Source organism: Marmota marmota, unplaced genomic scaffold (assembly GCF_001458135.2).
Source record: "Marmota marmota marmota unplaced genomic scaffold, marMar, whole genome shotgun sequence".
Classification (NCBI taxonomy): Eukaryota; Metazoa; Chordata; class Mammalia; order Rodentia; family Sciuridae; genus Marmota; species Marmota marmota.
The window spans coordinates 1872041-1880652 of NW_026000068.1; positions in this window are offsets into that span (position 1 = coordinate 1872041).

Genomic DNA, 8612 nt, shown 5'->3' on the forward strand with positions numbered 1-8612 from the left:
ACTAATGGCTTTGGTGCTAATTGTTTACAAAGAAGTGATGTTTTGCTGTCTTGTGTATTGTTGTCTTAGCATGACCCCTGCCATGTCCAGTCACCTGCCTTCTGGCACTGTGGACCTCTGGACTGCTCTGATGCTGAATGCCCTTAACTGTCCATGCCCCACCTGATAGAGAACAAGGACTTTGGGTTACTTCCCCCAACTTCATCCCCTTTCAGCAGGAAGCAGCTTGGAGATGTTATTACCCATTTTTTTTTTTTCATACAGATGGGATATAGAAATTGACATGGGGAAATGTAACAGTGTCCACTTTATGCTCTGAATACAGCCCTTGCTGCTCGGACACTGCAGCTTATTTTTAAAATGGACATTTTTCTTTCTCTTCCTCTCTCCTGCTCCTCCCTAATCTCTCCCCTCCCTAATCTCAGGGGAAACTCATTACCTTTCTTCCCCATCCCAGGCAGAGTGACCTGTCCCTGAGCACACACCCACCATAGGGATGAAGGCATCCAGACTTGGGGATGGCACCAGAAGATTCAGAAATGACTGTCTCCCAAATTAACAAGTGGATCACACTCCAACAGAGAACACGGGGATGTAGCCCTTGAGTCACCCTTTAACTGCCCCTGGCCCTGCTGAGGGGCAGAATCACCACCCCTGGGACAGGAGCCCCTGTGTTTCTCCTTGGCTAGTAAAATAATAAACTTTCCTTTCCTGTTTTCTCAAAGAAAAAAAAAAAGAAGGTGATTAGAGGTGAAGTAACCTGTGGTCTGTGTCCATGTGCAAATCTGCATGGCTGCTCATAGGACGCATGTTTACAAAATGGAGGTGTTACCATGACCCAAGGGTGGCATCACAGGACACCTGCACAAGCCCCAGTGCACAGTGGGTGGCTTCAGGCACAGCTACTTTCAGGTCTCTCACAAGGAAGCCAGGCAAGCGCTGTCATCCTGACCTGTAGCTCAGAGAGACCAACAGGGACGCTGACACTATCGCTCAGCTGTGTGGCCTCCAGAATTAGGGATTTTTAAAGTGGTTTTCTTTCTTTTTTCTTAGAACTTTACAGTCATACATGGTAGCTGGGTGGCATCTGCTGGATATGGGCACCTGTCCTAGCCGTCAGGCAGAAGCATCACGTAGTGGACTGTCTGGCTGACTTCAGAGACCCTGGTGATTTTGAGATTGCCCCGTGCTGTTGCTGAGCTGGCTCCCCCCTTTTTGCAGGTGGTGGCAATCCACTGTGTGGCTGCCCTGTGTTAAATACATCCTTTCACTGTTGATGCACTTTTGTTGATTTCCATTTTTAAGGCTATTTTGAAAGAAAAGTGACATTGGCCATTGATGGGCAAGTCTGTTTGACAGATTCTCACTTATCTTGAGTAGATTCCCTAGGAGTGGAATTACCAGGTTAGAAGGTAAGTGCGTACTTGACTTTTTTTCCTTTTCTCTCTGTTTTTTTTTTTTGTTTGTTTGTTTGTTTGTTGTTGTTGTTGTTGTTGTTCTGGAATGGAACCCAGGGTGCCTCACCCTGACCTACACCTCTAGCCTTTTTTATTTTTTATTTTGAGTCAGAGTGTCACTAATTCGCTGGGGCTGGCCTCCAATTTGCAATCCTCCTGCTTCAGACTCCTGAGTCTCTGGGATCACAGGCCTGTGCCACCGTGCCTGGCTTTATTTAACTTTTAAAGAGGTTGTCAAACTGTTTCCCAAGTGGCTGTCCTAGCCTGAGTCTTTCCCAGCTCCACGTGAGAGATCTAGTGGTTGCAGACCCTGGCCAAGAGTTGGCGTGGCCAGATGGTCAGCTTTGCCCTTCCGGGGTTACGAAGTGTTCTAACTGTGCTTCCTTAGATCTAAATCCATCCCTCCTCCACTCGCCCTGTGGTCAACTAGATCAGCTGTTTCCCCCCCCCCCCCCTATTTCTGTATTCTTGAAGTTCTGGTGCCCAAGGCCCAGGAGAGACTGCCTTTCCCAGGCCTCTGTGTTTGTTAGAAATAGCAGTGGGCTCAGCTGGAGGGTCAGTTAGATTTTCATCACTATGACCAAAGTACCCAGGAAGAACAAGAGAAGCTAAAGTTTATTTTGGGCTCATGGTTACAGAGTTTCCATCTATGACTGGTTGACTCCATTGCTCTGGGGCTGAGAGGTGATTTAGAACATCATGGCGGAAGGGTGAGGCCAGGGAAATGGTTCAACTGGTGGTGGCTGGAGGCAGGGAGAGCCGGAGAAGTCAGAGGGACAAAACACGGTCCCCTGAGTGCACGCCCAAGTGACCTCTTCCCCCAGGCAGCTGTCTGCCCACCCTGGCCACCCAGTGCAGAGGTCCTTTCAAGTTGTCACTCCATCAGGGGGATGGGGCATCCCGTCATCAGGTCACAACAGCACTCACCTCATCACCTCACCTCCTCATTAACACAGAGCTTTGGGGCACCTCAGACCCAAACCAGAGCAGCTGGGAATGGCATTCACCTGCCGAGTCGTCAGTCTCCAGTCTAGGCCCCCGCCACGGCCTCACCAACTCCCCCACCAAGCCCCTGACCCACCTGCCCAAACCATCATGGTTCAGGGCTCCCAGCTGCCAGCCCAGAGCAGGAAGGAATTAGTCCAAGGAGGCCAGGCCGGGCCGGCTTCCGTGCCTCTGCCATTCCTACGGAAACCTAGGAAAGGCTCCGGCCACTGCATTCCTTCCCTGCTCCTTCTGCCCCTAACTGGCCCTGGGCTTCACTGGGGGCTGCGTACCTTTGCAAGCCCTTTCTCCAGAGAAATATAAGCAATAAAAGTCTCCTCAAGAACCCAGGCCTCTCTGTGTGGCTCTCAGCCCCTCTGCACATTGAAACCCTGCGGGCACATTTGGGAGCAAGTTGGAATCTCACAGTGATTTAGTGTGGATTTTCTCTCTCTGTGCTCCTTGGCCACCCCCGTCTGCTTGTGTGAAATCTCTGCTCAACTCTTTTGGCCATTTGAAACATTGGGTTGCTTTTTTCCCTAATTAATCCCTTATAGGAGTTTTGAAATATTATGGCCATAATCGTTTTCAGAAATATGCTTTTCAAAGATGTTCTCCCAGTCTGTGTTTGGTTCATCTTTCAAATTTACCAACGGAGCATTCAACAAGCAGAACTTTCAGTGTTGGTGATCTTTAGCTTACTACCCTTTCTCTCTTGCTGTGTGGATATGTGTGGATATGCGTGCATGTGCACATATATGTACCTGTGTACCGTGTATACATGTGTGTACACATACATCTGTGTTTATGCCTGTGTGTATGTGAATATGCATGTATACACATGTGGGTGTTCTGTTTAGAGGAGATTTGCTTAATTGAAAACCACAGATATAGTGGCCTGTGTAATTTTTGGAAGTTGTTAGGATTTCATTATCCAATGAGGCCCCTTACGATTCATTTTGGAATATTTTGTTTATGGTGTGTGGTAAGGATCAAGATTTATGTTTTCCCCACACTTTTAATTTTCTTTCATGATATTGTTTTGGAAATTTTAAGCCTTTGCACTACATGTAATTTTAATTAGCTTTCCCATTTCTGCAAAACACTTGCCAAAATTCAAATGAAAGTTAATTGACAATCCAGATCAATTTGTGGAGAATTATTTTCTTAAAAATATTGGCTCATTCAATCCATAACTATTACATGTCTTTTCTTTTACTGAGTTTTTAAAAAATTTCTCTCAGGAATGTTTTGTGGTTTTTACTGTACAGATTTTGTTTTAAATTTATTTGCTTTAATTAGTACACATGACACTAGAATGTATTCATGCACTTTCACATATCATATAGATATACACTCTCATTTTTCTGAGTGTACATGTTGCAGAGTCATATTGGTCATACAGTCACATATACACATACAATAATAATGTCTGTTTCATTCTACTGTCTTTCCTATCCCCACATCCCCTCCCCTCCCCTCTTATCACTTCCCTCTACCTAATCTAAGGTAATACTATTCTTCCCTAGTGCCCCCTGCCTTATTGTGAGTTAGCATCCACATATTAGAGAAGACATTCAGCCTTTGGTTTTGTGGAATTGGCTTAGTTCACTTAGTATGATATTCTCCAACTCCAACCATTTACTGGCAAATGCCATAATTTCTCTCTTCTTTAAAGCTGATTAATATTCCATTGTGTATATCTACCATATTTTCTTTATCCATTCCTCTGTTGAAGGGACATCTAGGTTGGTTCCATAGTCTAGCTATTGTGAATTGAGCTGCTATAGACATTGATGTGGCTGTGTCACTGTAGTATGCTGATTTTAAGTCCTTTTGGTAAAAAGCAAGGAGTGGGATAGCTGGGTCAGATTTTGAACACACTTTTTAAAGCTATTCCTCAGCATTTTATACAATTATTTACCCATTGCCATTTACCACTGGAAATGCATTTTTGCAATGTATTTTCAAATTGCTTATTGTAAATATATAGAAGTACAAATGATTTTTTTCCTGTATTTGGGCCTTGTGTTCTGCAATATTGCTAACTGTGATTATTAATTATAGTAGCTTTTCTGCAGATTTGAAAAAAGTCTACATTAATGGTTCTAACGTGTGTGAATGAAGGATTTCCCCCCCTTTCCAACCAGTTCTCTTCCATGGCCCTGTGTACCTTTGTGGCTCCAGCTGGGGGCTTCCCCAGGGGCCCGGGTCTCCTCCACACCTGGTTGAGAAGTCCAGCCTTCTTCATGACAGTGGACACTGGCTGCGTGGTCTTAAAGGTGCCTTAATGAGCTTGAGGAGGTTTTCCTCCATTTTTAGTTGCTAGAAGCTTTTATCAAAAATGGGAGCTTTGCTTCTCGGGGGAATTATTTTTCTTTATCTACTAAGATAAACATATTTTTTTCTGTTTAAATCTATTAACACAATGTGTTCCATTAATTGATTTTCAAATGCAAAACTAACGAAGCATTACTGGGATTACTCCTCTTAGTTGTGGCTGAATTATCATTTTACAGGCCAGTATCTTTCATGAACGTAGGAACAAAAATTCTGAAATATATGAGTAAAACAAGCTCATTAATACATCAAAGGATAACACAGAGTGTACAAGACGGTTTATTGAAGGAATTTGGAAAGGCAACCATTGTAATTCACCATATTAATAGAGAGGAGAAAAATTTCAATTGATGCTGAAAAAAATTTTAGTGAAATTCAAAATTTCTTCCCTGAAAACATTCAGAAAATAATAGACAAAAAAAAAAAGGCATTTCTCAAGCTGCTGTGGGACAGTAAGAAGATTTTTAGAGCTGACACCATCATTAATATGAGATAGGGAATGTTTTGCAGCTTGGACACAAGGCATGTATGTCTACTGTATCCGACTTTGAACTGGGGCCTTTGTATAATAAGGCAACAAGCCCATGAACAAGCAAACCAGACAGAGGTGGGAAAGGTTTCTTGGAGAACATGACTGTCTTTGAAAAATCCAAAGGACTCTACAGAATGTCTACTTAGAACTGATATTCATAGTTACCGTGGTTATAGGGTACAAAGTTCATATTTGAAAAAAATCAGTTATCTTCCTACAAAAATGACAAGTAGTAGGGGCATTTAATATTGTTGAAGTATCAGACTAAAATGGATAAATTAAATCAAATACAGTTCATGAAAACCAAATGGAATGAACTAAAATTGCATTCCATGCATACACAACTTTGTCAAGAGGAACCCAACTTATATGTGCAATTATAATGCTCTAGTAAAAAAATAAAATTAAATTAAATTGAAAAAATGTAGGTTCTGACTTGATAGTTTCAGGGTGGAGCTTGAGATTATACTTTTCTAAACAAAGAGGCGGAGGATGCTGGGCCATGGACCACATTTTGAGTAAAAGCCTTAGAAGAAACACAACCACCCCAGGGAAAGCGGCAGAACACTGCAGGGTGATCACAGGAGGCGAAGGACCCCATAAAACACGACATGAGTCGCCGTATTGAGGAAATGCCCATTCTGCCCAAATTCAATACCAATCAAAGGGCCGATTAGCCTTTTTTGTACAAACTGATAAATTGATTCTAAATTGCATGTGGCATTGTATAAGACTAAAATAGTCAAAACTTTGAAAAAGAAGCGCCAACCTAGAGAGTGTGTGACTTGGGTTCTTGCCTTGCTATGAAGGTGCATGATCAACCCAATCTCATAGGAGGGAAAGGTAGACTCAGAACCCAGCAGAGCAGTGGGAGCCCCGGAGGAGACCCAGATGTGAGCCGTGAAACTGACACTGATGCCTCCGTCCCCAAATAACTCCATATCCATGGGCAGGAAGCACACCCATCATGTGCCATCTCACGTCATCACACAATGATTTTGAGATGAGTCAGAAGCCTCAATGTTAAAGCAGAAAATGTCAAACATTGAGAAAAAATGCAGGATTCAAGTCTCACAACTGTGAGGTATGCAAGTACTTCTGAGGGACAAAACAAAAGTATTTTCAAAAGAGAAAAGAAAATACTGATTTCAAACAGTTCTCTGTGAATGAAAAATTAAACAGAATGAAAGAGCAAACCATAATAAACATGCATATGCAATTGTGCACTATAATGCAATGATTATATAGTGTATAGTGTAATTTGCACATAGTATATAATGGCATATTATTATTAGTTAATAACGTTGTACTGTATTGTTTGATAAGAGATGTGTATACACAGATACATCTACATCTCAATAAGAAGACAGTAGGCCTAACAAAAACATTTCCAGAATTTTAAACAGACACTTCTCAAAACAAGATAACAAATGACCCAAGAAGTGTTTAATATCATCCATCAGAAGGGAATACAAATTTGAACCATAATGTCACAACAAACCCACTAACAAGGCAAAGTCAAACACCGTGGCAACATCAAGGGTTGCCCGTGATGTGCGGTGACTGAGACTCTCAGCATTGCTGGTTAGAGTGTGAACTTACACCAGTGTTTTTGAAAACCGTGAAGTTTAATATAAAGTTCAACATTCACTTACCTTTGTCCGTAAAGTTCTCCTCTTAGGCATTTACCCAAGAGAAGTGAAAACAGGTGATCAAAAAAGATTTTCTTCAACTAGCTACAGTAGCTGGATTTCAACAGCCTCACACTGAAACCACCCAATGACCCACCAATAGACATGTGCAGACATTGTGCAGACATTGTGGCCTGTTCACGACGTGGGGGTCAAAGGTAATGAACTAGAATGTACAGCACAGATGGATTTCAGAGCATTCTGGGAATGGTGCAAACGAGTGTGCTTTGCATGGTCCCGCTCACATGTGTTTGTTCTACCTCAGACACTGAGACATGAGCCTATCAGTGTGATCCAGGTTGCCTGGGTCTGAGGAGGAGAAAGGCTGGGAAGGAGGGATTTTAGAGCTCTTAGAAATGTTTCGTTTGCTGATAGAGGTTGTGACTTCATGGATATGCAATTTATGAAAACTACTGAATTTATACCTCCTTCCTGAGATGTTATATATAAATAAATAAAATACATATATTCTTATGGTTTTACTGAAATTATATATTAATGTCTAAGTGCTCACTGAAGAGCATATTTGCATTACAGTGATATCATCTACAAAATCCTTGTCAGAGTGGACATATCAACCATTTTAACCTATTCAGGTCCGAGGGATGATGAGAAACATCTTGCTTGTTCTAACTCTCCTCAGTTCCTACTCTACTTGAAATGTTCCCACGTCACTTGTCTTTCTGCTTTTGTGGAATTAGTCGCTTCCTCGGTGCCTTTGCTTTTTTGTTTATTTGCTACTCTTTCCATCATTAATAAGAGATCATCTTTATAGATTATGATGTATTCAAATAAGATCATGCTCCTTATAATTTTGGTCTTTCAAGTCAGTTAAAATATCTTTGAGCTTGAATAAATTCTGGAGTTTTTGTAGTATAATCTATTGGTGTTCAGGGGTCAAGACCTTTTGATAGATCGAAAACTTTTTTTCTCATAATTTGCAATAAAATATGTATTTTCTTATATCTATTGGATTTTCATAATAACATATTTTATTCTTTCTGAATTTATTTTTAACAATGTGATGTGACATTTATTAAATAGATAGCAAATTTTCCTAAGCTTCAATTTTATTTATCAAATGGTTATATGTTGTAAATTATCTTCTTTCTTATATTAAATGTCCCCCAATCTTTGGGCCTTATTTATTTTGTGTGTTTCTTATTCCTATTTTAATTTGTTGTCGATTATATGCCCTTATATGTTAGGGACACAAACCTCTTCTAACCTGTTTCTACTTTCAGTGACGATGCTTCTCACTGTCTGTTGGAATGTGCTTGCTGCCCATGGTCTGAGGAGGGGAAAGGCTGGGAAGGAGGGATTTTAAAGCTATTAGAAATGTGGCACTGGCTTCCCTGCTGCCCGCTGACTTCATGCTAAGAGACACCCAGACGGTCCTTTTTCACTTTGCCCTTCTTTATATACCCACCTCCCAGTACACTGTAGCTTAGCTTTGGGTAGATTCGTGCTGGAATTATAATATGATAGTGATAGAAACAAAAATCATTCATGTCAAATTGCAAATTAGAGTTAATAATTATTCTGTTTTTCATTTGTTCAACTTTTATATCTTAGGACTAATTCAAACCTAGATCTCAATGCCGTGGA